This window comes from Natator depressus, chromosome 1 (assembly GCF_965152275.1).
Source record: "Natator depressus isolate rNatDep1 chromosome 1, rNatDep2.hap1, whole genome shotgun sequence".
NCBI classification, from domain to species: Eukaryota; Metazoa; Chordata; order Testudines; family Cheloniidae; genus Natator; species Natator depressus.
In genome coordinates this window covers 123,520,736-123,539,909 of record NC_134234.1, presented here as the reverse complement: position 1 = coordinate 123,539,909, position 19,174 = coordinate 123,520,736, and the positions used below count along the sequence as shown (strand labels likewise).

General features: G+C 42.0%; 1 protein-coding gene and 1 long non-coding RNA gene across 2 annotated transcripts in view; one reads left to right on the top strand and one right to left on the bottom strand.

Moving 5' to 3' along the window:
• The window catches only part of P2RY8 (P2Y receptor family member 8), a 33,072-nt gene that overhangs the window by 2,812 nt on the left and 11,086 nt on the right, over window positions 1–19,174 (top strand). The window lies entirely within an intron of this gene.
• Window positions 13,837–19,174, bottom strand: part of LOC141982957 (uncharacterized) — a 36,135-nt gene continuing 30,797 nt past the window's right edge. The window contains exon 4 of the long non-coding RNA XR_012638254.1: window positions 13,837–14,088. This is a non-coding gene — a long non-coding RNA (uncharacterized LOC141982957). The remainder of the gene's footprint in view (window positions 14,089–19,174) is intronic.

Below are 19,174 nucleotides of genomic sequence, written 5' to 3'. Positions count from 1 at the left end.
CTGATTGTACAATGTGGTGCACCCTTACTTCCTGTTAACTTCAATGGGAGCTAGGCATGCTCACTGGTGGGTATTCACAAAATGGAGCTGCCATGTGCAAGGAATGCAGTGTGTCAAGCTGCATTTGACTCTTCATTTTCAGATGGGTTTTATAGTGGCATCTAATACTATCTCATTAATTCTGACCATATTTTACAGCCCTTTGTATCCAGGCAGCAAAGACTTCCAGCCCCATGTTTCTACGATTCTGTGACCTGATGAACTTGTTGCCTGCAACAAACTGACTTTCAGTGGAATGCCCAGAGGAAAAATAAAAGCAGTTTTGCGGGGTGATTGGGTAATTGCCCTTTGTTGATATCATTTTTATTTAAAAAATGACAGTGAAAATATCCAGATTATCCCGATGATAAACTCACAGCTTTAGCTCTTCGTGACATCAGCTAGGGCCCAATACTGCAAACCTGTAGCTCTGGGGAAGGACATCTCCATGAGTGTTACCCTGTGGAGATTCCCCTATGGTGGACCTTCCCCTTGCAAAATAGGTTATAGGGCCCACACCTAAACCTCCAAATAATACCTCAAAATAATTCTAAATGGCCAACGTTGTTATAATGAGCAATGTGCCTTTCCCCTCTAAGTCCAGTCCAGGTGGTCAGAGAACAAATGTTATCACCTGACAGTGTTTGATGGCTTATGTGAAGCATCAGAAAAAACTAGCATCTCAATTAGCACTTTTAGTTTCAGCTCTAGTAGTGAGGATATGTGTACATGACTGTCCTTTACTGCTTGGTCCTTGCCTTTTAGGTGCCCCGTGGACCCTTTAGGGCAGGGGTAGACAACCTATGGCATACGTACCAAAGGCGCCACGCGAGCTGATTTTCAGTGGCACTCACACTGCCTGGGTCCTGGCCACCGGTCTCGGGGGCTCTGCATTTTAATTTAATTTTAAATGAAGCTTCTTAAACATTTTAAAAATCGTATTTGTTTTACATACAACAATAGTTTAGTTATATATTATAGACTTATAGAAAGAGACCTTCTAAAAATGTTAAAATGTATTACTGGCACGCAAAAACTTAAATTAGAGTGAATAAATGAAGACTTGGCACACTACTTCTGAAAGGTTGCCAACCCCTGCTTTAGGGTATGTCTACATAGCAATTAGACATCCGTGGCTGGTCTGTGCTAGCTGACTCAGGGTCCCAGGACTCAGGCTGTGGGGCTGTTTCATTGCAGTGTAGACATCCAAGGAGGCCCCAACTGGTTGGCCTCTAGGCACCATTGCAATATAAATGTTAAATAATAATCATAAAGCATAACCATCAGATTGATAAAATATAACAACTGATTTCAGGTACAACAGAGAAAACCTGCAGGCAAATAAAAATCGTATAACTACCCAACTAGCTTGGCTAATTAGTTGTGTAATAACAGAAATCTTGATTATTGAAAAGAAATATTAGGTAAGAAATTAGAATCTTACTTTGAAGGGGACAACCCTGTTCCATCAAAGTCAGTGGCAAAGCTTCCGCTGAGTCCACTTGGAAAATAATTCAGCCCTTATCTCTCTCACTTTCTCTCTGTACCGTCACCATGTCATGTAGGGTCTGTATACTAGGCAATCAGAGGTGTGATTGCATCTTGGAGAGGCATATATCTGCTAGCTTTAATGTTGCTAGCGTGGCTAAAAATAGCAGTGCAGATGCAGCAGAGCAGAGTTCAGAGCGAGCTGTGGAAGCCCACCTGGAACACTGGGTACAGACTTGCATTACCAGCCCGCATTGGAGCCCGCCCTTCGGTGTCTTCACAGCAGTTTTTAGTGCGCTAGCTACATTAAAGCTAGCGCAGAATTCCTACCCAAGTGGCAGTCAATCCTCTGTGCGAAGTGTAAATGTACCCTTGGTGTTGTGCTGCTGTTTGACATCCTCCTCAGTGACTGTATTTCCTCTCATTATAGCTAAACCACTTACCATTAACTCTCCTTTTGAAGTGGTAGGAATGCAAAGCTAGAATGTAGCACAAGAGTCATAGTGACTTCTGATTAAAAGACATGGTCTCTTGATAATGGAAGTTAAAATATTCATTGCAGTAGCCCCCAGAGGCCTTAACCAGGTCCAGGCTCCATTGTGCTAGGTGCTGCACAAACACGTGATAGTCCCTGTCTAAAAGAGTTTACAGTCTAAGTATTTTTCTTTTGCCTTGTCTCTATCAAACACAAACAGTGTAGGATGGACTTCAACCACTGTCTGTTCCCTTTTATGCCATGATCCTGCAAAAACTTATGCATGTGCTTACAGTTATGAACCTAAATAACTCAATGGGATTGAACATGCGCATAAGTTAAGTAGGTGCCTAAGTGTCTGCATGTTCGGGGCCTTCCTTCTGTTACCCATCAGCCCTGTTTTTCTCTGTTGTCCTTAGAGCCTTGTCTAACCGAGGCAAATTTCCTACAGTTTTCCCATTGCTGCTAACACTGGTACCGCTGCATTGCAATTAGCAATTTTGGAAGCTCAGCATACAGACAAGGTAAAAACGAACAAGGTGTTGATTAGATTTGCTCTGAAAAAGTCTAATACTCTTAACATAGTGTTAAAACCAGGATGTCTAGATTAGGGCTCCCAATGTTAACACTGCTGCTGCCGAGCCACTCTCACCATCAGTGAGCATTTACTAGCTCTCTAGCAGAGACAAGGCCATGTATTGCATAGTTTTGCTTAAGAGAAAATATGACCTCTTCATAACAGCAACATGCAAAGACACCTTTAAAAGTGCAAGGAGTCCGGTGGCACCTTAAAGACTAACAGATTTATTTGGGCATAAGCTTTCACGGGTAAAAAACCAAGTGGTTTTTTACCCGCGAAAGTTTATGCCCAAATAAATCAGTTAGTCTTTAAGGTGCCACCGACTCCTTGTTGTTTTTGTGGATACAGACTAACACGGCTACCCCCTTATACTTTAAAAGTGCTTCACATTTGTCTCTTTGACAATGCCCATCTGTTTTAGATGGCTGGTGCCTATGTCAGTTACACAGCATCTTAACAATCCTAACTGGTTCATTATTATATCTAAAAGCAAAATGTATAAATGAAAATAAAAATAAGAATAATTTCCATACCAGTACTGAAAGACCATACAAACTGAACTATCTCTTTGCTGCTAGAAATGGTCCCTTCAGTTAAGGGCTGAGGGATGGGTGGGAAGCTGGCACCTGCTCTTTGAATAAACAAGAGGCCTTCAGGTTTCAAAGTGGCCATCACAGCTTTCACTGATATGACAAAATCAACTTACTTTTTTTGGATACTTTCCCCTGTTGTTTGTGCACTTTGTTTTAAATAGGACGGACCCCCTCCTCTGCCTTGCAGATTGCTTCAACCACTACTTCCTTCTTTCTCCTCCTTTCCGTTTAACTCTTTGGTTTGCTGTTTCTCAGGCTCCATAATTAAGCCTTTTGGTCTCCCTTTTCTTCCCTGGCTTTGGTCTATGAATAGATCATTTGTACTTCTCCACCATTAATGCGTGCGTGGGTGTGTGCTACTTTTTTCAGATGGTTTCATAGTTGACAGGAAGAAGGAGTGCGAAGACTTAATAAAAACGGTTTGGCAGGGAAGGTGGTTTTCTTTAGCTCTTATCCAGAAGTCACTTTGCATTCTCTGTCAGGGGATCTTTTCCTGATCATTCATTTTTTAATGCTATCATAGGAAGTATTACAGATATATCACCAAATACCTTTAACAGTGACTTGATTCTCCACTACCTTCCTTACACCTTGTGTAGCCACATACTGGTTTGCTCCTCCTGTGAATTTGTAGTGCGGGTAATGACAGGAAGTTGCAAGAGACATCTGAGGTCTTGTGTTGGGGTTGGTGTGTTGCGCAGCTACTGCTCTGTGTGCCTTCCATACATCTAATTCTCTTTAACAGATGATTCATGAGGCTCACTGTTGTCTCACTGATCCATCCTACAGTATGATTCTATGGGCCTGATCTTCATTTGTACTAAGTCCCCTTTATGTTCATCTGGCAGCATAAATAGGCCCTGAAGGGGTAGAAATAGACCCCCTGGAATACTCCCTATACAGATGGTCTCCTTAGCCGGTGTAAGCACTTTATCCTGGCCCTGCTCCCAGCATCTGGCATAGGAAGGATGTCAGGATAGGGAGGGGGCAACCAGTGCTTAATTTGTAATGAAAGAGATGCTGGGGATCAAGCAATTTTTTTTTACATTCATAAGTGACGTGGCAAGCGCAGAGGTGCTGGGGCTATGAACTACCAAGCCTAGAGGTGCCGGGGCACAGCCCTGGCACAAATTAAGTACTGGGGCAAGCCAGGGATGGAGCAGGAACATAACTGCAATGCACTGTACTACAGTTATTCTCTGATCCCCATCAGGCTGCTCTAAATTACATGGGAGGCTGGGCAAGTCCCTGCAGGCCTAAAAACATGAGGAGTGCAAACCAGCTTCTCCACCTGTCTCCTTCCAAAACGTAGGGGCAGGAGAACTGAGACCTCTGATTCTAAGTAGAGAGCATCATCCAGCTGTTCTGTGACTTCTCCTGCCATTACGGGGAAAACTCTGCCCAGTCTTGCAGAAGTGCAATTGAGAGAGAGAGGAATCAGGCAGTGTTCCTCCCCAACCCATGTACCTATTTTGGCTATATACCTGTGAGCTGGCTATATACCTGTGAGCGCTTGGCAGCGGATACAGCCAAAATGTTTGAGGCACCATTACCTGGAAGGATTGGTCAGCTGGCTTGGGGTGATCTTCACCTGTCAGAGAACTTTAACTTAAAAGGAGAAGAGACTGAGACAAAGCAGTTACAGAAAAAGCCCGTCAATTTAACAGATTATTGATAATAAATAAAAGTGGGCAAACAACACATGAAGGGGACAGTGTGTGAAACAGGAGACAGCTCACCAAGTACCACTCTGACTGCCCGTACTGCTAAGAAAGTACAAAGTGTTCCTTCAGCACAAAGGGTGGGAGTCTTAAAGGTGCCATACCCTTACAAAGACAGGCTCTTTGGCCTGTGTTGTGTCTCCAAGATCCATGTGCTGAGAGGGGCCTTTATGTGTAGATCTTCCTTGCCACATGTGGAAGGGTGAGGCACAGCTGCCTCCATGGCCCTGGCCTCCCATTCCTGGGACCCCTGAGGTTTTCACAGGAGTTGTGGGAGAGGCAGGCCATGGAGGAAGGCACACTATAGAGTTGCTCAGGGAAAGATAATACACCACTGCTCGACTCCACTGCTTTAAGGGGATTTGGTAGCATCTCCTTCTGGGGAAGCCCTGATAGCACAGCTCCGATGGAGCCATGCTGCCAGGAAACAAAAGGAGATTCCTGGGCTCCAGAGTCAGTGCAGAGGCACTGTGCCTCCATTCAATGGCCTTGGCCTTTTGTGGACCCCCCAGGATGTTCCCAGGATGTTCCCTGACAGAAATGTATGGAGAGGAACTCTATGAACTCCCTTCCCACAATCACTTTATACACCCAAGTTTCCAAAGAACCTCTTTTAGATAACCAAAACTTGCTCTTGTCAGTTGAACTTGTGTGGTGTGAGGTTATGTGGCTTTTTGAAATTGCTGAAAGAGTTGTGAATAACCTATTAAATCAAAAATCCCCACCCAGTATACAGTGAGAACAGAAACTGGGCTGCACTACGTTGTATAATAGTAGGCACTTGATGCCTACAGAAATGCAGCCAGCAAATCTCACTATACCCTGAAGTTTCTTGACAACAAAGAAACCTGAGAGAAAAATATTTTGGGAAATGTTTGTAGAGATTCCCCCGTTCCTTTCTCTCAGGAAGTGATTTATTACACTCCGGGCAGTTGAGAACCCCTCTCCAAATGCCACATCTGGTATCCCTAGCCTCTGTTTGCCAGAAGCTGGGAATAGGCGACGGGGATGGATCACTTGATGATTACCTGTTATGTTCATTCCCTCTGGAGCACCTGGCATTGGCCACTGTCCGAAGTCAGGATACTGGGCTAGCTGGTCTGACCTAGTATGGCTGTTCTTATGTTCACATGGAGAGCGATTTTCTAAAGTGACTAGGGATTTGGGGTACCTTTGTTTTTGGGTGCCCAACTTGAACTGCCTTAAAGAGGCCTAATTTTCAGGAAATACTGAGCACCCACCCCTGAAAAGCAGTCCCCTTACTGTGTCTCAAGTAGGGCAACCAGAAAATCACTAGTCATGTTGGAAAACCTTGGCCTTAACTTCTGAATTATTTCCTTGGCCTTGTTTCATCATGGTTGCCTCATGGAGTTACTCAATATACTTCCATGGATCTGCAAAGGTTATGTTGCAGGGGAGCGGCCTTAGCCTCTGTCCTGAAAAACCATGACACATACTTAGCTTTACAATGTTAGTAGTTCCACTGAAGACAACAGGACTATTCAAATGCTTAGAGTTATGCATATATATTAGGGTTTGAAGCATGAGGGTTTAGTTTCTACGAGGGGCTTCACAGGCGCACATTCGCCTGATGTATTGGCCACCACACTTTCCCAGCCCACTGCTGCTTACTTTGGGGGTTATTCCTAGCACCCCTGGCAGAAGTTGGCATAAACAAGAGTGAATCCAGTCAATGATATTTACAATTTTATGAGGTAGTTTTAAAACTCAATACAACATTGTCTATCTATCAGAGAAAAAATTAAATGACTAGATGGTTGCCCAGAGCTCATAAAAGAACAGAAGCAGCTTCTGAAGCAAAGGAGCTAATGCATTACAGCAAAGGCTTCATCTTCTGACAAGCAATAAGTGCTCCTAGACCAAATCAGATTAGTAATATAGGCTACTTATCTAGACACGTGCTGGCAATTTCCAAAGGCTTCCTGTTCTCTTTATAATAATAATACTTAGCACTTCTACAATGATGTCCAAAGTGACAGACAAACATGGACTAATTAATCCTCACACACCCCTGAAAAGTAAATAAACAAGTATTATCATCCCCCTGGTTTAGATGGGGAAACTGAATCAGAGAGGAGAAGTGACTTGCCCAAAATCACATAGCAAGACAGTGACAGAGCCAGCACTAAAAGTCAGGATTATCTGAGTGCCAAAGTCATTCACTCTCCTCCAGATCAGGGTGCCGGCTGCAGCAGGGTTACTCTCCTAGCAACACACTGGACACAGCTGATCTTGGAAGGGGCTGCCTAATTGATTGCATTTCCTGATTGATGGAGGGATAGACTCAGCAGTGCCCAGAGATTGCTGGCTACTCAATGTGTTGGGGTGACTGTTCTCCATCCTTGATTCCCCTGATCTCACTTCCTGACTGAATTTCTGGCTCACCCATAGGCTCTGGCATTTGGCTTCTGATCCCTGATTCTGACTTTTGGCTTTGCTCTTGACTGTGCCCCTGCATGGGCCATGGTCCTGATTCTTGAATCTATCTTGGCTCTGCTCTAATCTCCAGGCATGGCCCACTCCTGTGGCTCTCACTTTCAGGCATGACCACCCTCATCCCCGTTGTCCTTGACATCCACACCATACTAGCTCTCAACTGATTCCTGGCTCTTCCAATTGACTGATACTGACTTGGGTGAGGGGTATTTCCACAGAAAGATCTGGGAAGGCCTGTAATGATGTCACCTCATTCCCAACCAGGCCTTTAGAACAAGCAATAATGAAGAGATCCATCGAAGGTTTTAGCCTGGGCCCAGTGCGTGCTGAGACAGCACTTGGGAAGCTTTGGTTAGTGCTTCATAGATGCCCATGCACTGTAGGCATGTTCAACAAGATGACTAGTTGCTTTAAGGTTTAGTCATCATGCATGAATTATTCAGCCTCTACAGCAACTTCATGCACGTGCAAAGTTGTCTGCTAACGACGCTGCTACTCTCATGGATATACATGGAAAAAGGAGGGAAACATGGTGGTGGGGGGGTGTTTAGTTTTTGTGTATGTTTTTGTTTGTTTTGCCTTTGCCAGGGAATGGAAGCCAGGCTGGAACTCTGCTGCTAAATCACTCTCCTCGCAAACACTGTACTGAATTAAATTTAATTGCTGAGGGTGCCAATTCAAAGAAATCTCTGGTCATAAGTCTCTAACCAGTTTTTACCCTCCGCTTCCCACAAATGATGAAATTTAGTATGGCAAATCAGGATTTATACAGACATGAGATAAAATCCTGTTCCCAATGGTGCTAGCGCTAGATTATTGTATTGCTCGTAATAAAATACTAACAGAGTAGGCAGCCAGTTTGCGCATGATGTGATCTAAAAATAGAAGACTAGAATGAACACAGTTCAGAAAGTGGTTGGTTTGTCTTGTGATTCACATGGCCATTTAAAAATATTTCCTGTTGTGAAGGTATAAACTCTTTTTAAAAAAATACATTTTGGTTGATGAGTTTCTACGTGTCTTTTTTTTCCAGTTGTCCTTGGTAGAGGAGAATAATTTGCTACTGCAAAATAGTGCAACTGGTAAATAAAATAAAGCATATTTTTGTGTGGTGTCATCATCCATATATTAGTATGATAGAATGCGTCAAAATCTATTATAGTCTATAAGTAAGCAAAGCACGTACCATAGGTTATGGTGTTGCATAGAGGTAACATCTGTAGAGATGATATGGGAGTGGTGGAAGAGCTGACGTGAGTAAACCACATTCACATTTGTTTTTGATATTTTTCTAAAGAGTTTCGCAGAAGTGAAAGAGGAAGAAAGCGGGATTGGTCTAAGCAGAAAGTACCAACGTAAAAAACCTTTTTCCTTATCGTGCGAGGAGAAGCTTTTTATCATTGCACCTTATCTTTAGTGTCTAAGACGTCTGAATGTTCTGTCTTTGCTCACCTGCGAGGTGGTTCTAGAAAACATTTTAACAAACAACATGTCCTTCCTAGATTTGTTCACAAAATAGAATTTATAACCTTACCTTTAAAAAAAAAGATTTTTTTAAGCCTGAAATTCTGCTTTTCTATTGGGGTAGGGGAGTGAGAAAGAGAGTGAAGAATATTCTAAATTTACTTTCCTGAAATTCACATTGACTGTTCATTTTCTTTGAGATTGATTTTCTTTTGAGATTTGATTAAGATTATCAAAAGCATTGAAGGGGATTTAGCCATATATTTCCCATTAAACTTAATCCCCTTTACCATTATATCTGAATACTATTTTCTTTACTTTGGGGACGTAGGTACTATATAATTTCTAGCACTGAACAGCCCAATCAGCCCATATCTTCATTATTTCAGCAGTCCAAAATAATGACACTGGGATAGCTATGGAAATTTCCAAATGCTGCTTCATTCCTTCTTCTCCATTAGTAAAATCCATATATGCATGCTCTCTCACATCTATTTGTATCTGGTGGCATAGCTACCACCTCCACTTTTGGTATCCCTATTCCCTTTGAGCTATGAGGTACAAACTATTCCCTTTTTCAGTAGATTGCCACCAAAGTAGTGTTCTGCCAATTCTTTACCACACAGGATAGTAAATCTTGGATCTTCTTACTCCCTTTAGTGCAGCATTCTTCTTCGTTATCAGATTAAATAACAACAATCTCTCATGATTCACACACGTACACACTTTAGATAGCAGATAAACAGTATGCTTCATTCTAGTAGTGAGTTATTTTACTAAAAAAAGACTAGTATTAAGAGTTTAAAATTTTTAAAAAACGTTTTCAGAAAGAAAACTCATTTCCTTATGCTTCACCTACTGCATGATAGAACTATGAGTTTGCTCTGCTCCCATCAAAATTCCCATTGGCTACTAAGGAAGTAAGAGTGGGCCGTAAAACAGAAACAAGAATTAAACACCATGAAAGATAAGACCCCCGAAGAAAGAAGATGGAGACTCACTAAACAGTGGTGATCTTTCTGAATACATTCACAGCAGCTAGACACAAGAGTAGGATTTGCAGAAGTGCTCAGCACTGGCCTAGCTCTGTTTCCATTGAAGTCAAGGACAGATTCTGGCTTTTGGAGGCTGGTTAGATGGATGCATCAGAATTCTGGTTACAGGGCAACCATTCCCTTTGAAACAGGCCCCTGACAACAAAGAGACTTCCACAGCAAAGTCTCCTATATGATCCAGTAACTATATGGGATGATGGGCGGGGAGAAGGGGATGGGAGGGGGGGGGAACCCAAACCATTTATGTAGAGGAGGCCTCAGGAAGAACTAGAATTCAATCTTTTGATATTCTCAGAGGTCTTCGATGTCTCATTTTACATCGACTTCCACTTACTTTGCACAAGTTTCAGGGCAGCCATGAATCATCCTATTAGAGTATTACTTAAAGGCTCCCTTTAACCTGGAACACAACAATCATTGTAATTCCTCTTTGGAGGGCAGGGGAGAGGACATTTTAAAAAGAAAAAAAATTTCTCCAAAAATATCACAACCTGCACTGTCATCATAATGACCCTTGCAGTACTTTTTCAGGACCTGACTCAATATAAGATACATCTAACGCACTTTCCACCCCACAGAAGTCATTCTAAGGTTTCTGTGGCCTTGTGTTGGTGTCTATAATTGGAAAATTGGACACATTTTTATAGAATCATTTTGTGTTTCTTTAAGGTAATTGTCACTTTAAAATAAAAGTAGCCAACTGGTACGTCAGAATTCAGCCTGAGAAAGGAGGGTCAGGATCACAGATTGTATCTGTGAGCAGCTGGAAACACTGCAGCAAGCTAAAAATGTGGGTTTGCTCTTCATGACTTGACTGAGGCATGAGAATTCTTTTGTTTGCTACCCCATCAGCTGCAAAATACAAAGGTCAGAAACCACAAACTGCCTCCTATTTTTTAAATAAAGAGATAAATTAATTACACTCTTCAAATCATAACACCTAACATTTAAAATCCCTCTTTTTAACTTTCCCAGGATTGCAAACAAACAAACAAAAAAAAGAAGAAAGAAAGAAGCATTACTAATCACATGCTCAAGTCCTATTTTTAGGTACAATGTGACCCACAAAACTCCCACTCAGCTGCTATCTAATCCTTTTGGCACCTAAACTCACTTGGCACCTAAGTTTTTGCCTATGAGAATGTAAAGTGCTGCCTAGCTCTGGGCATCTGGGTGTCTATTACCTGCTTCAGCCTGAGAGCAATCCATGTACCAGGGGAAAGAGAGGTGTTCCTCCACCTAAGTCATGTGGTGCCTGATCCAGTAGGCATGGTCAAAGGCCACCTAACTCCCCGCAAAACAACCAGAAGGAGGAGTAGAGGTTCTATTATCACTTTTAGCCAAATGGCCAAGACACTCATCCAGGATGTGGGAGACCCCCAGTTCACGTCTTCCCTCTGCCTGATTAGGAGAAGGGATTTGAACAGTGATCTACTCTTAGGTAAGCGCCCTAACTGCTGGGGTATGGAATATTCTGATGTGGGGGTTCCCTCAATCACACCTATTCAAGTTGTTCCACCTTAATTACATAATTGAATAATTAAATATTAATCAGGACAGATAAAAAGTTAGAATGACTATAGCCTACTGCGAGGTAACAGATTCCTGTTATATCCCTTCTGTTCATCAGGCAGAGGGGGGGACTTAAACTGTTCCTCTCCCATATCTGAGGGGAGTACCCTGACCACTGGGCTAAAGGTTATAAGGGAGCTCCTCTGCCCCTCCCCCAAGCTGTTTTGTGTGGAGTTAGGCAGCCCCTGAGCACACCTACAAAACTGGGCCCCAACCATGACTTAAGTGGTCAAACGCCTATCCTTCCCCAGTTTGTGAATCACAAGCAGAGATAGGTGCCTCCCTGCAGCCTGAACTTGCCTCTGAAAGGGAACAGGGCTTTGCACACATACCTCTGGTCAGTGTCTCCCATTGGCTAGCTTAGGCGGCTTCCTGCCTAGCATGCAGGCTTTGTGGATCCCATTCTGAGGTTCCAGTGTCTCCCCATTCATTGTTTAGGGAGCCTAGGGTGCCTAACTCGGGCACTGTGGATTGCAGTGTGTTCCTGTGATCTTCTAGGCACCTAAAAGTTAGGTGCTGTGACACTCATCACAACACCTAAGTCACTTTTGTGGATCCAGGCTTTATATAGCACCTGTCATCCAAGAAACTCCGGGCACATTACAGACATCAATATTAACTCCAGTAAAATTAGTGACATAACATTGGGGTAATAGTGAAGCCAGTGAGAGCACAATCAGCCCCATTAATTCAACTAACCACAAAGCACCCTATGACTCTTGAATGAATATTATAGTTAAGATAAACATGTAATTTTTTACTCTGAGAAGAAATGGGGAAATTTTAGAAGGGCAATAGAATCGCTTGTTGATCTGTAGGGGATTTATATGCATAATTTATTTGAGCACGAAGGGGAATACTGAGGAACAGTTTTCACTTTAACATTAGGAAACTTTATGTCCTTCAGTTAGCTTTCAAAAGAAGGGAACTTTGGCCTGTATAACTCTGCATACCGTCTAAAACACATTTGCAAGAGAATGGAACAACTCTTACTGAGTGGATTGTTGTGCTTTCAGCACATTAGCACTGTTATTTTTATGAATCCTTGTGGTCTACTTTTTGGTGGGCTAGCCCAAGCAGGCATAAAAGGTCAAAAAGCAAGAAGAGCTTTTGTTAAAACCCCTTCTCTCTCCTCCCTTTCCACATTCTCTGCCTCCCGTGTGCTACTGCTTGCACCTCTAGGAGTATGTCTACAGAGTGCACAGGAGTGAGCCTCCCAGCCTGGGTTGGCAGAGCTCATGCTCTAAAAAATAGCTGTGCAGACAGCACTTTGAAGTTGTGCCTTGGGCTAGAGCTTGGGCTCTGAAGCCTTGGGAGGGGAGGATGCATGCTCAGAGCGCTGTGCTGGCTGTGTAGACATGCCTTAGAAGGTAATGCATTAACAAACTTGAGGGAATTCAGAGAAGAGCAACAAAAACAACAAAGGGGCTGGAAGAACCCACTCCGTTTTCTCAGTTGGTGTAGATGGGCTAGTTATTGCAATCTAACTGTTTCTAAGGTGCTTCTCACCTTTGTACTTTATATATGAGTAGTCGTGTGCACAAAAATGCCATTGACTTCAGTGGGAGTCACATAAATGTAAGAGTTGCAGCCCCTAAGATTATTGAGCCGTGGTCATCCCTGTTATTACTTTAGAGTGTTCGGTGGCAATGCACGTGCCCTGAATTGCTCAGATGTAGAAAGATGGAAGCAGCACATGACTGTCCTGGAGATCTGTGTACCAAACACCACGGGGGGGGGGGGGGGGGGCATGGCCGGAGGGCAGTCAGCCATTGGGTCCCATGACCAAAGTTGGTATCCTGTTGACTGCCCAACTAAAAAACTGCAACATTAATGGTACAACATAGCAACTTCCCCTAGTAACAGGACTTTTACCAGATATAGGACCCATATGTAATCGACCAACATTCAGAGAAAATACAGTGCCAGCAACATGGCCCTAACTTAGGCTTCATACTGGGAGGGGTGACAAACAAAAGGAGAAGCTATGGCATGATAAGGGCTATAACAGTGAAAGATCCCTTGGGGAAAACAGCAATTATATAGCCTGGGAGGATCACATAAGATGAGCTGAGTGAGCACACACCACTGGTCTGTAGGAATAAGGTGGGGGAGCATTGTCCAAAATCATAGTGAGGGACATTAGCATCACAGAGCATGCACTCTTCCAAGTGCCTGGAGTGGTATCACCTTGAAACCCCTTTGTGGGTCTAGCTCTCACAGCAACACTTCTCCAATATACACGTTTACCTATTCCCAATAGGGCAGTGACTTCAATAGGGTTGTACACGTGTCACTGAGAGATTATCACACATTCCGCTGAAATAACAAATGGGCACCAGAGTTACGATGACCACTGTTTGGTCTATTTTTCTTTACCTCTGCTGTCTGTGTTTCTCCCTAACCTGTCCCTACTGCTTAGATCTCACCTCCTTTCTTTTCTGTACATTTATTTTTCTTCTTTTTTTTCTTTTTAGGTATCCACTCATTCTTTTCAGTCCTTTTAATTCTGCCATTTTTCCTCTTTTTTATGTGCTCTTTTTTCTTTTTCTTCTGCTGTTGCATTTTTCATCACTTTCTCCTCCATTTTTGTGCCGCCCTGCTTTCTCCAGGATTGGTCAGAATATTGCCTCCGAAGTGCTCCCTGTGTAAGAGAGTGCAGAAGGTGAATATTCTCATACATTTCTCTTAGAGGTCTTTTTGCCTCACCCATAGGGAGTCTGACTAGGAATAGACAGATTCCTTCTGCATGTGCCAAAGCTCTTATGGAAGGAGCCTGATCAATTTTCCTTTCCAGCAGCAAAGAGTTAGATACAGAAGAAAATTAACTAGTCCAGGTCACTTTATATATCACTAAGCTCACAGGATCCTGCACAGGGGCTGTAGTAATTGTACTTTGTAGCCTGTTCGGGGGGGAGAGTTGGCCTATCCTGATGATTGACCAAACAGTAGAATAATTTTTAATTCATGTGTGAGCCAGATGTATACATTGATTGGACACATTTGGCTCATACGCCAGGAGTTTGCCTTGAGGAAAATAAAGAGGAGGCATTTTTGGATTATGTAAAGCAGTCAGTCTCACAGGCAAACTGTGAGTGAATGGTAAGAAATATGTGCTGGACAATTACTAACAGTTGGACAAAAAGCATGTCTTTTACGTGCTTTGTTAAATTTTCTTTTTAGTTTTATGTACAGCATTTTCATTACAGAACCAAGAGATGTAGCTTTACAAAAATGGATAAAACTGGTTAAAAATATGGAGAGAGAGAGAGAGTAAAAGTGATCAATATTAGGCAGATAAAACCCTTTTTGGGACTCCAATTTTGTTTCGACTGGTTTTCACATGCAACTATTCTAGTGTGCCTTGGATCTGCAAGAAACAAATCATGTTTTATTTGACTGATTTATATTCAAATAGGGGGCTCAGTGCTTCCCCCATTGCAGGCGGTGGCAAAACAGTTACGGGCTTCGAGCAAAGCTGGATCGGGCCTATACTCAGAACTCAGATAGATGCTTCTCTTTGATTGTATACACTGATTGTGGTATATAACTGAAAACTATTTTTTCCGGATGCTTAATATTCTCTTGTTTTCATGTCAGAATAAATTCTGGGCTAAAGGCAACTGTTCTATTCTCATGACCCAGATACAGTTCTTGCAGCAACCTGTGAAATATTCTAGAGAATACATAGAAGAAGGGAAAGCCTGTGAAAGACCTAAACACAGGCTAATATAACGAAGGGCCCAATCCTGACAAAAGTTATGTGCATGCTTACCTTTTGCACGTAAGTAATCCACTGGGGCAGATCCTCAGCTGGTGTAAACTGTCCTAGACACATAGTTTCGATGGAGCTGTCACTATTTACACAACCTGAGGATCTGTCCCATTAACTTCACTGGGATTACTCACATGCTTAAAGTTTAGCACACGTGAACATCTTTGCAGGATCAGGGCCTAATTGCTAAAGTGCCTCATAAAACTTTAGGGAGACAAGCTGGGTGAGGTAATATCTTTTACTGGACCAAATTCTGTTGGTGAGAGAGATATGTTTTCCAGCTTACGCAGAGCTCTTCTTCCAGTGTGGGAAACTAATTCAGAGTGTTACCTGTGTAACCTCAAAAGTTTGTCTCTTACCCACCTTGTCTCTGGAATATCCTGGCACCAACATGTCTACAACAACACTGCATACAGAAAAACCTTGTTTCTCAGTCAGATTACAACAGCTGTATTTTAAAAACAAAGAGCTAAACCATGTGATTGTAATACAGTAAATTGTCACACACGAAACAAAAAAAACGTGAATTTTCCTGAATTTAGTTTTTTGTTGACACATGCCAGCCTTTCAGAAGAATATATACATAGTTGTCAATAAAGTATAGTTCTATACAAATTGATACAGTGTCTTATTCCAACAATTATAGCAACTGTATCACTGAATATGTAAATATAAACCTTCACTGGGATCCAGGGTTAAATACAGGTGGTAAGTATGAAACAGGTCTGCCGATGCTCATTTTTAGTTAGAAACAAGGCCTTAAAGCTTTTAGTATTATTAATAAACTGAAACCTGTCTTAAAAGCTCCTTCAAGGAACTGGAAACAATTGGCTATTTAACTGAAATAATCCTCTAATAACTACAGAGTAGAATTTTAGTTGTGTTTGTGGATACATTGGAGAGAACTCTTAAGAAGGTAGGTTCCCTAATAAAGGTTGTCTCTTTGTTATTATTATGCTTGTACCACTTAAAGGCCCCAACCCAACTGTGTTGAGCTCTGTATAAACACGATGAAAAGATGGTCCTAGCTCTGAGGAATCTAATGTATAGATTTCACTGTAATAAAAATAATAGTAACCAAAGTGTGTCCACTCAATGGGGATCATACACAGGCCCTTCCGCTCACAGGTCTCTACCACTAGATCTAAAAAAGCTCTCTTTTCTAGGTGAGATAGTAGGAAGTTGTAAAGTCACTGGGACCAGCAACTGGGGCGGGGGGAGACCTAATTATATACATAGTAGGTCACTGTATTACATATTCTCCCAAGCATCCAAGGTTCACAGGAGTTCAAGTCCTACCCATCAGCGCATTTTGTAATGAACTATCGTAGCATACACAGCCAGCAAAGTCATCAGTGGAGACTGAACCTGGAGCCGTCAGCACTAAACATGCTGACAGACTCCATCATGTCTTAAACTGAACAGCAACAGCAACATAATGCCATATCCTTAATGCACAGAAAAGAGAAAAAAAAAGCAAATGTCTTTTACATGTGAGTTTTCTATTTGTGGAGATAAACTTTTAAAGTGCATGTACAGGTCTGACTGGATTCTTCAGTGGGCTTAATAGGTGAGAAAATGCTTGGCCAGAGTTTCACAGAACAGTGAGAGAGAAAATATACCCTATGCATTTAAACTGGGAAAAGTACACATTAGAACACTAATTATAATCTACAGAGTAAATATACAATTGTGGGCAGGATTTTTCCTGAATTTTGAGGAGTTTGTAAAAATATCTCCTTATATTAGCAACAGGCAGCCTCAGTGTACAAACTGTCACTTGTTTCCTGGCCGAGGCAGGTCAGGTCACAAAGGAAATGAGCAACTGTACATCTTCCTCTTAGTTTCACCACAATCACATGATGCAATCACTAGTGCTAGGGAGCAATCACAGACAGGAAGCCATAGTCTGTTGATCTCTGGTATAGACAGTACTCAAAAGATTTAATACAAACGGAAACCAGTTAGTATATTAATTAAATTTAGCACAGATACAGTGCATTGTCAAAGCACTGTCTAATCATTAACGGATTAATTCTTATAACAACTTTTTGGGATGGTTAATTCAGTAACATTCTAAGTCTCTACTGGGGTTCCTTCTGGAGCAGCATAGCTCTGCATTTCCCCTACCCTCTGTACAGGGCACAAATGAGCCCCTGGGGACTGGTTCCCCACTGCCATGCACTCTGAATGATCATGTGGGAGCACTAGACAGGGACTTAGGAATGCTGGCCTGTGGGCTGACCTTGGGCAAGTTGCTGTCACTCTAGGTGCCTCATTTCTGTAAAAAAGGGATAATGACAACTACTTCCTTTGTAAACCAGTTTGAGATCTATAGATGAAAAACACATATAAAAGTTAGATTTTAGTATTTAGACCAGAGTGGAAAGTAGGTGTAAAATGCTGCCATTGTTCTTGGTAGTGTTTTAAATCCACTTTGCACGATGTAAATAACTATACAAGTTTTGACTACACTAAGACAACAATGACTATACTTGTCTATATTTCAAGTTGAGCCAATTTAACTCAGGACTTGTCCATAGGAGAAAGTTGGACCGGTTTAACCTAAGATGTGACCTGAAACCAATTTAGTTAAACAGGTGCAAACTGCTGTGTGGACATTCTGATTTGGGCTTGGGTGGCTGTTTTCAGTTTAGCTTAAATTTTAGGTTTAAGATAAACTGAAATAAGCCACTCCTGAAGTAAGAGCATTGTGCTTCTTTCACTGGTTTAACTAAATCCATTTACAAGCCTATCTTAGGGCTTGTTTACATAGTGCAATGCACACTGCGGGGTGTGTAATTTCTAAAGCGCACTAATATGTTGCACACTAACTGGTCCATGTAGACCCTGCTGGTGTGCACTAAAAGTTCCCTAGTGCGCCTTAATGTATTGCTGTTTGAAACACTAGGGAACCTTTAGTGCACACCAGTAAGTTCTACATGGACCAGTTAGTGTGCAACACATTAGTGTGCTTTAGAAATCACATCCCCATAGTGCACATTGCTGGAGTGTGTAGACAAGCCTTAAGTGACAACAGTGCAGCTTCTGTGTATGTGGACAAGGCCAAAAAGTGCAATTATAAACTGATTCACTAGAGCTGGTGCAAAACCTTGTGTGGACACTTGATTTGACTGAAACCAATATCGGTAAGTTGACAAATCAGTAAATCAAGTTAAATCAATATGAGTCAGGTTTCAATCAAATTAAGAGTGTGCCCACAGAGTTTTGCATTAATTTAACTGAGTGTTTACCCCAAAAATCAAACTGGTGAACTCTTAAATATTGTCAAGGTCTAAGGCCATTTTCCAAAAATGTCCCCCTCCCCCAGCAACATTTGGAGTCCTAGACCCAGATCCTCAGCAACCTCACTCCATTGACATCAATATTTAAATCAGAGCTTTGCCTAATTACACCAGCTGAGGTTCTGGCCCTTAGTGTAGACAAGGCTCATTTTTAAGACCAACTTGATTAGACTTGTTCTGAGCAGATTTAATTGACATGATGTATAAGATGGTGGTGGCCATAGGAACCTTTTATAGATTAGGGCTCTCAATGTTGCTAACACCAGTAGAGCTACCAGCATTTCTGACTCAGTGGTAGCAAAGGTAGAAATTTTAAAAAATGTTCCCTTAGTATTGACAAGAACTCTGTGCAATAGTGTTCTGTGAAAACAGACTCATGAAGCATGGTAAGAAATCCAGGAAAGAGACAGGAAACGAAAAGCTATCTGTTTACAGTTAATAACACTCCTTAGCTAGTCTAACAGATTAACACAGCATTGCTTGTTTTTTTCCCCTCCTTCTACATGGGTAGATTTCACACCTAAGACTTTTTGGTTGGCTTGTGCAAATGTGGTTGTTTACAGTTTCTCACACTGGAGAAAACAAGATAAATCAGCACCCTGTGATAACTAAAATGCTCTTTATTTGATGGAAATAAAGTTCTCTTGCAA